The following is a 7,235-nucleotide window of genomic DNA, read 5'->3' as shown; positions in this document are numbered from 1 at the left end:
TCACTACTCCCGGTTCTTGGTTGTAGTCCCCGTCAAGGACTTAACGGCTCAAACAGCAGCTAGAGCCTTCCAGCAGCACTTCTGCCGTCCACACGGATACCCAGAGCAGGTGCTGACGGACCAAGGACCTGCCTTTGAAGCAGAAGTCTTCCAGGAGTTCTGCACTCTGTATGGCTGCCGGAAGATAAGAACAACACCCTATCATCCGCAAACCAATGGACTCTGCGAGAAGATGAACCAGGTGGTGATAGACCTTCTGAAAACATTGCCCCTGGAAGAACGCAGTCTGTGGCCTGAGAAACTGCCTGATCTGGTGGACCTATACAACCACATCCCTGTAGGTTCTACCAACTGTACCCCGGCTAACCTAATGAGAGCAAGACCTGGTAAGCTGCCTGTTGATCTGGATATGGGAGTCCTGACACCCGAGGACACTTCACCAGAAGCAGACTGGGACACAGAGAGGCAGCAGCAGTACCGGAAGGTACAGGAGAGCGTTGAGCGAAGTCTCTGTCAAGCAAGAGAAAGACAGGAGAAGACTTACAACCAGCATGCTCCCGCTGTTACCCTGGTACCTGGAGAGCAGGTCTTGAAGAGGAAAAGACGGCTCCACAAGTTGGACGACCAGTGGGAGAAGGACCCGTACACCGTACTGCCATCAAGCCATGAAAACCCAAAAGTCTGCACAATCAGTAAGGATGGAGGAGAAACCACAGCCATTGTCTCCCGAGATCACCTGAAGAAGTGTCCTGAGCAACTACGAAACCCTGAAGAAGATCAAGAAAACCCTCGACCCGCAGAGGAAAGGGAAGAGATGGTCAGTACTGTACTCGGAGACTTCCCTCGGTCTTGGACACAAGTAAATGGCGCTGTTGTGGTACCCGTCCTCACCTTCCTCCAGCCAGCATCCCAAGTGCCTACGGAAAAACAGGTAGAGCTGGAAGAGCAGCCAGTCCAGGAGGCAGAAGACCCCACACAAGCAGACCAGGAGAATCGACCCTCTGCTTATAGTGAGCCTGCCGTGCCCCTAGTGAGCCAAAGAGTCCGTAGACAGCTGCCCAGCTTACCTTTAACAGCTCCTACACCCTGTAGTGCAGGACCAGTTAGTGAGCTCCGTAGGTCCACTAAAGCCACTAGAGGCCAGTTGCCCGTACGTTGGAGGATCTAAAGTGTTTAGACTGTTTTATTAATATTTACCTGTTTACTGTTGCTTGTAAATAATTATGTTTTTCCAGTTATTTTATAGGTATCTTTTGTGGATTTACTAGAACTCTATTGTATATATGTTTGGAGCGTAACCCAGGAACGGACTAAGACTGTTAAAGACTCGGGGCAGGACAGACCCCTACCTGGTTACGGCTCCCTGTTCTTTGGTGAAATGGACACCCTTTTTGCTTCAAAAATTGCACCCGGTTGCGGACACGCCGTGACCACCTTAACGTGTTTTTCTTTATTGTATTGTTCCTGTTTATACCCTGTTATGTTTTCAAAAATATGTTTAGTCCCGGAGTACTAAATTTTACTAGGGGGGAATGTGGAACCCCAGGGGTCTGGTTACCACAGTAATAGCAATATTACGTCTGTGAGCAGGTGGGAGGTCTCCTGGTCAGGAATCCTAAGCATGCCACACCTCCTGCCCAGTCCTGGGAGGGGAAGAACTTCCCCTATATAAACTGGGGCTGAGGTGGGGTTAGGAAAGAACACAGACAGAGACAGAGACATAGTCTGGTCTGGTGTGGAGCAGTTGCAGGGAAAGTGGCAACAGGAGCTCTGTAGGAGCAGGAGTGAGTGCCAGAGGCTGGAAGCTAGATAGCTCGCCTTGGCTGAAGAGATCTCACTGGACACGGAGTCCGAGGCTGTGGGGACTGTTCCATACCCAGCAGCAGAAACCGACCGGCAGGGGATTTCAGGTCCTCTGGCCAAGAAACCCGAAGGCACGGTCACACGCAAGGAACCAGCACCGCCGTCGTGGAGCGGAGGCTACCAGAAGGCCCCGAGTCACCGGCCATACGGGTGAGCACCACACGGTACACTCAGGGACGTGGGCTACTTTTACCCGCTTCTAGCAAGGTAGCCAAGAAGAGTACAGTTAGTTGGAGAGGCCTACAACTCCGCCTGGCCAGGGGAGATCCTGTCTGCTCACGGACTGACCAGACCCCGACCGCTAGCCAGTACTCCCGGGAGGGTCTATCTTTGTCACCAGTAAAGACCCTAAACTACACCGCACCGTCTCTGAGTGGTTCCTGGTGCCTGCGTGCAATTCTACCATCCCCATCATCCACGTCCGCTGCCCTGAGGCCATACCCCTCCCGTTGGGGGTTATACTACCCACGCTGCACAACTGTACCACCGGCCTCAGCGGTCTGCCCTGCAGCGGCGGTTTCGTAACCGCATTCAACGGGTGGCGTAGTCGAACAATATCACATCTGCCACTAAAAACATCGCCACTTAGTTTGACACCCTGGGCACGGACCGGGTCACCGCCACGAGGACTACCACCCCCAACGGATCCGGCTCCGGGTATTCCCCAAACATGGCCCAGGGGGTGCGTCACCCAATCCTCCTGGTTTTTGGAGACTAAACATCAGAGGTAAGTCTCCAAATACTGTTTAATGTGCTTGATCTGCCCATTCGACTGAGGATGGAAGGCAGAGGAAAAGGACAGCTGCACCCCCAGTTGAGAACAGAACACTTTCCAGAATTTGGAAACAAACTGGGTCCCACCCGGTCTGACACCTCATCCGAGGGAACCCCTTGAAGCTTCTCATTTATAAACACCTGAGCAAGAGCCTTGGCATTCGGAAGTGCCGGTAATGCGACAAAGTGAACCATTTTACTGAACCTATCTACAACCACCAAAACCACAATTTTGCCTGCAGATACCGGTAGGTCAGTAATAAAATCCACGGACAAGTGTGTCCATGGCCTGCCAGGAATAGGTAGCAGAAGAAGAGTACCAGATGGACGGGAATGCGATACCTTAGAATGCGTGCGAACACTACAAGAAAACATATGTTCAATCACATCCCGATGCAACCTCGTCCACCAAAAACGACAAGAAAGGAGGTCCGCAGTTGCCTTACCACCTGGATGACCAGCAAGCACAGAGTTGTGATTTTCCTAATTACTTTGCGGCGCAGATTAGACGGTACAAATAACCTTCCTGAGGGGCAGGAGGCAAGGGCGTCCCCCTGGGCCTCCAACACCTCACCCTCCAGTTCAGAGTAAAATGCCGAAATGACTACCCCCTTTTGTAAAATCGGGGCAGGGTTCTCATGATCACCACCACTAGGGACGCTCCAGGACAAAGCATCAGCCTTGACGTTTTTTCCCCCTGGATGGAAAGTGACAACAAAATTGAACCTAGTAAAAAACAGGGACCATCTAGCTTGCCTAGGGTTGAGACATTTAGCCGATTGAAGATGTGACAGATTCTTATGGTCTGTGATTACAGTAATAGGATGGACAGCCACCTCCAACCAATGTCTCCATTCTTTGAACGCCAATTTAAGTCAGTAGCATTGGGGGCAGAGGAGCTGTACAAGCTCACCCCAGAAAACATATACCGGACACCGGGTCCGTGTCTACAGGGCCGTATATCCCCCTGTAGAGACAACCGGAGACCCCTGGAAGACTTCAGGTCCCAGGATCACCCAAGAGCTGATACGTACCAGAGCCAGGAGTCACAGAGGCCCCGCAAGCTGGGAGCGTGTACTCCAAGAGAAGGCCCTACCACAAAGTCAGCCGGTGCAGGACAGAGACAAAGTTAGGCCTAACTCCAGGCAGGTCAGAAACTTACTATACAAAGGCAAGAAACAGGAGGCCCTATACCCGCTCACTGGGGAGAATCTTGATATGCACCCTTCACCCTACAGTGCTCCGGAATGTGCCTGAACTTCCATCAGTAAAAGGTACTGAAGTAAACTGTGTGTTTGCCTATCCTTCATCAGACCCGGCTGGGTTCCCCCTGTCCTGCATCCCTACATTCACGCTGCCCTGAGGCCTAGCTCCACCTGTGGGGAGCTATACCACCCAAGCTGCCTTAACACCGGCCTCAGTGGGATGCCGCAACGCTGGTGATCCTCACCAGACACCGCAGGTGACGTCACGAACTTTCACATAATTATCCACCCTTTAAAAGAGAGGCCAAGGGTACGGGCCCGGGAGCCGACTACTGCGACATCCCCCAAAACTAACAACAAGGCCCGGGCGCCGAGTCCTCCCCATCCCCTGGGCACGTCACCTTCAGGTTCTCAGAATGGTCCCAATAAAGGACAGCATGGATCTTCTCCGGATCCATCCGAAAACCCAAAGATGAGATCAGGAACCCCAAAACTGCACCTCCTGGATGGCGAAAACACATTTTTCTAGTTTGGCATACAATTTGCTATCCCATAATATCTGAAGCACCTGTTTAACATGCCCCCAATGTGTCTCAACATCAGGTGAGTAAACCAAAATATCATCCAGATAGACCACCACTAACCTGCCCACCAAATGATGGAAAATATCATTAATGAAATGCTGGAACACCACAGGTGCATTGGTCAGACCGAAAGGCATAACCAGACTCTCGAAATGCCCCTCAGGGGTATTGAACACCATTTCCATTCATCCCCTTCTTTGATTCTAACCAGATTGTAGGCTCCCCTTAAATCCAACTTGAAGAGCACCTTAGCTCCCACAACCTGGCTGAACAAATCTGGAGTCAGAGGAAGAGGGTATGGATCTCGGATTGTAATTTGATTAAATTCCCGGAAATCTAAAAAGGGGCGTAGACAGCCATCTTTTTACAGTCTGGACTTTGGTAGTTTAGCTCCGGGGGTCAGGTTACAAGGACAGTCATATGCACGATGAGGAGGCAAATCCTGACACCCCATCTCAGAAAAAATGTGCTCAAAACCAGATAAAAATGCAGGTAAAGTCTATGTATAGACTGTAGAAAGGGAAATATTCAAACAGTTCTCATGGCAGTAATCTCTCCATTCAATGATCTGCCTGGACTGCCAATCCACCAACGGATTATGTTTCACCAAACAGGGTAGACCCAGTACAATTGGGGTGGGAAGACCGTCCAGGACATAGCAAGGAATTATCTCACAATGAACCGACCCCACCCTCAGTTTTACATTATGTTAAATCTGAGTCAGAGATCTCTGTGCAAGTGGCACTGAGTCGATAGCAAAGATGGGAATGGGCTTAGCTAAAGTACAGCAAGCAAGACCATAAGTTCTCACAAACTCAGCATCAACCATGCTGACTCCAGCTCCATGGTCAACAAACACAGAAATTTTCTCGCTTTTGCTCTCTAGCACCACCTCTGCTGTCAGGACAAACTGGGAACTTCAGGTTGACAATAAATGCTCCCCTTGCTTATCCAACTCCAGACTACCAAGGGTTTATCGAGTTTCCTTTTGCTTAGGAATCTAAGGACAGGTCACAATAAAATGTCCCTTTTTTTCCACACAAAAAACACAAGCCCTTTTTTTTGCGGTTCTCCGGGGAAATGTACGATGCAGAGGCACTCCCCAAGCAATGGAGTATTACCCCAAAAAAAAGGCTTTGGAGAAGGTGGTCTCACCCACCTATCCCGAAGGCGTCTATCAACACGTATAGCCAACTACATGGCAGCCTCCAAGGACTCTGGGGTTTCATACACTGCCAAAGCATCTTTCAACCTTTCAGTAAGGCCCTGACAAAATTGGTTTCTAAGAGCTGGGTCATTCCATTTTGTATCAGTTGCCCATCTGCGAAATTTGGAGCCCTACGTCTCCACTGACCGATTACCCTGATGAAGGCAACGCAGCCTGGACTCAGGGAAGGAAATTCAGTCAGGGTCATCATAAATGAGGGCTAGAGCCCCAAAAAAAACCTCCACAGACTGGAGAGAAACCGAACCCTGCGGCAAAGAGAAAGCCCAGGATTGAGGATCTCCTTGCAGCAATGAGATCACCATTCCCACTCATTGCTCCTCACCTCCGGAGGAGTACGGACGAAGTTTAAAATACAGTTTGCAAGCTTCCTTGAACACAAAAAACTTGTCCCTACCTCCTGAAAGCCTGTCCGGGAGGGAAAACTTGGGTTCAAGCTGGACCGGCCAACATTAGGGACCTGCAGCCGCTGTTGCTGCTGTTGAACCTCATAGCGGAGGTCAGTCACCTACAGAGACAGCCTGCGCAGCTGCTCTTACAGCTCAGCAATGGGATCCATGAACCAAGAAAGAAAAAAGGAAGAGGGGGAGGTAGCCCAAGCACTAGGGAAAGGGGGAGTGGAGACCCCTATGGACCCTGGCGACTCCCTGAAGCAGACTCAGTGTTTTTAAACACCCAGACCAGGGTGTGTCAATCAGAGCAGGAGGAAGGTAGCCGCTGGGTCCTAAAAGAAGACGAATTAAGAAGGCGTCTGCAATGCCAAATGCAATGACCTTCTACAGACAGATCCAGAACAACTATCTGTTACACCTGACTCATCCGTGACAGTCCAGCCATCTGTTTGTGACCACAAGCTGAAGCGCACTTGAGTTATGCAGCAGGAAAATGATCCAAAACACACCAGCAAGTCCACCTCTGAATGGCTTAAGAAAAGCAAAATTAAGACTTTGGAATGGCCTAGTCAAAGTCCTGACCTTAATCCGATTGAGATGCTGTGGCATGACCTTAAAAAGGCTGTTCATGCTCGGAAACCCTTCAACGTGGCTGAATTACAACAATTTTGCGAAGATGAGTGGTCCAAAATTCCTCTAGAGCATTGTAAAAGACTCATTGCCAGTTATCGCAAATGCTTGATTGCAGTTGTTGCTGATAAGGGTGGCCCAACCAGTTATTTGATTTAGGAGCCAATCACTTTTTCACACAGGGCCCTGTAGGTTTGGATTTCTTTTACCCTTAATAATAAAGACGTTCATTTAAAAACTGCATTTTGTGTTTATTTGGATTATCTTTGTCGAATATTTAAATTTGTTTTGTGATCTGAAACATTTAAGTGTGACAAACATGCAAAAGAATAAGAAATCAGGAAGGGGGCAAACACTTTTTCACACCACTGTATCTGAATTCTGCTGGATTGGAGAGCATGGGGGACATGCCGACATAACAGGTTCCCTTTAACTATATAGAAAATCACATCAGACTGTGGTCACTTTAGATATATGTAATAGTGGTGGATAGTGATGGGCGGACCCCTGGATGCTCGGGTCCAGCGTGCTCGGCCGAACATTTATTAAAAGTTTGGGTTTG

Source organism: Phyllobates terribilis, unplaced genomic scaffold (assembly GCF_046119375.1).
Source record: "Phyllobates terribilis strain yellow unplaced genomic scaffold, ASM4611937v1 Scaffold_7__3_contigs__length_470593459, whole genome shotgun sequence".
Taxonomy (NCBI): Eukaryota; Metazoa; Chordata; class Amphibia; order Anura; family Dendrobatidae; genus Phyllobates; species Phyllobates terribilis.
This window is presented reverse-complemented; position numbering follows the sequence as displayed.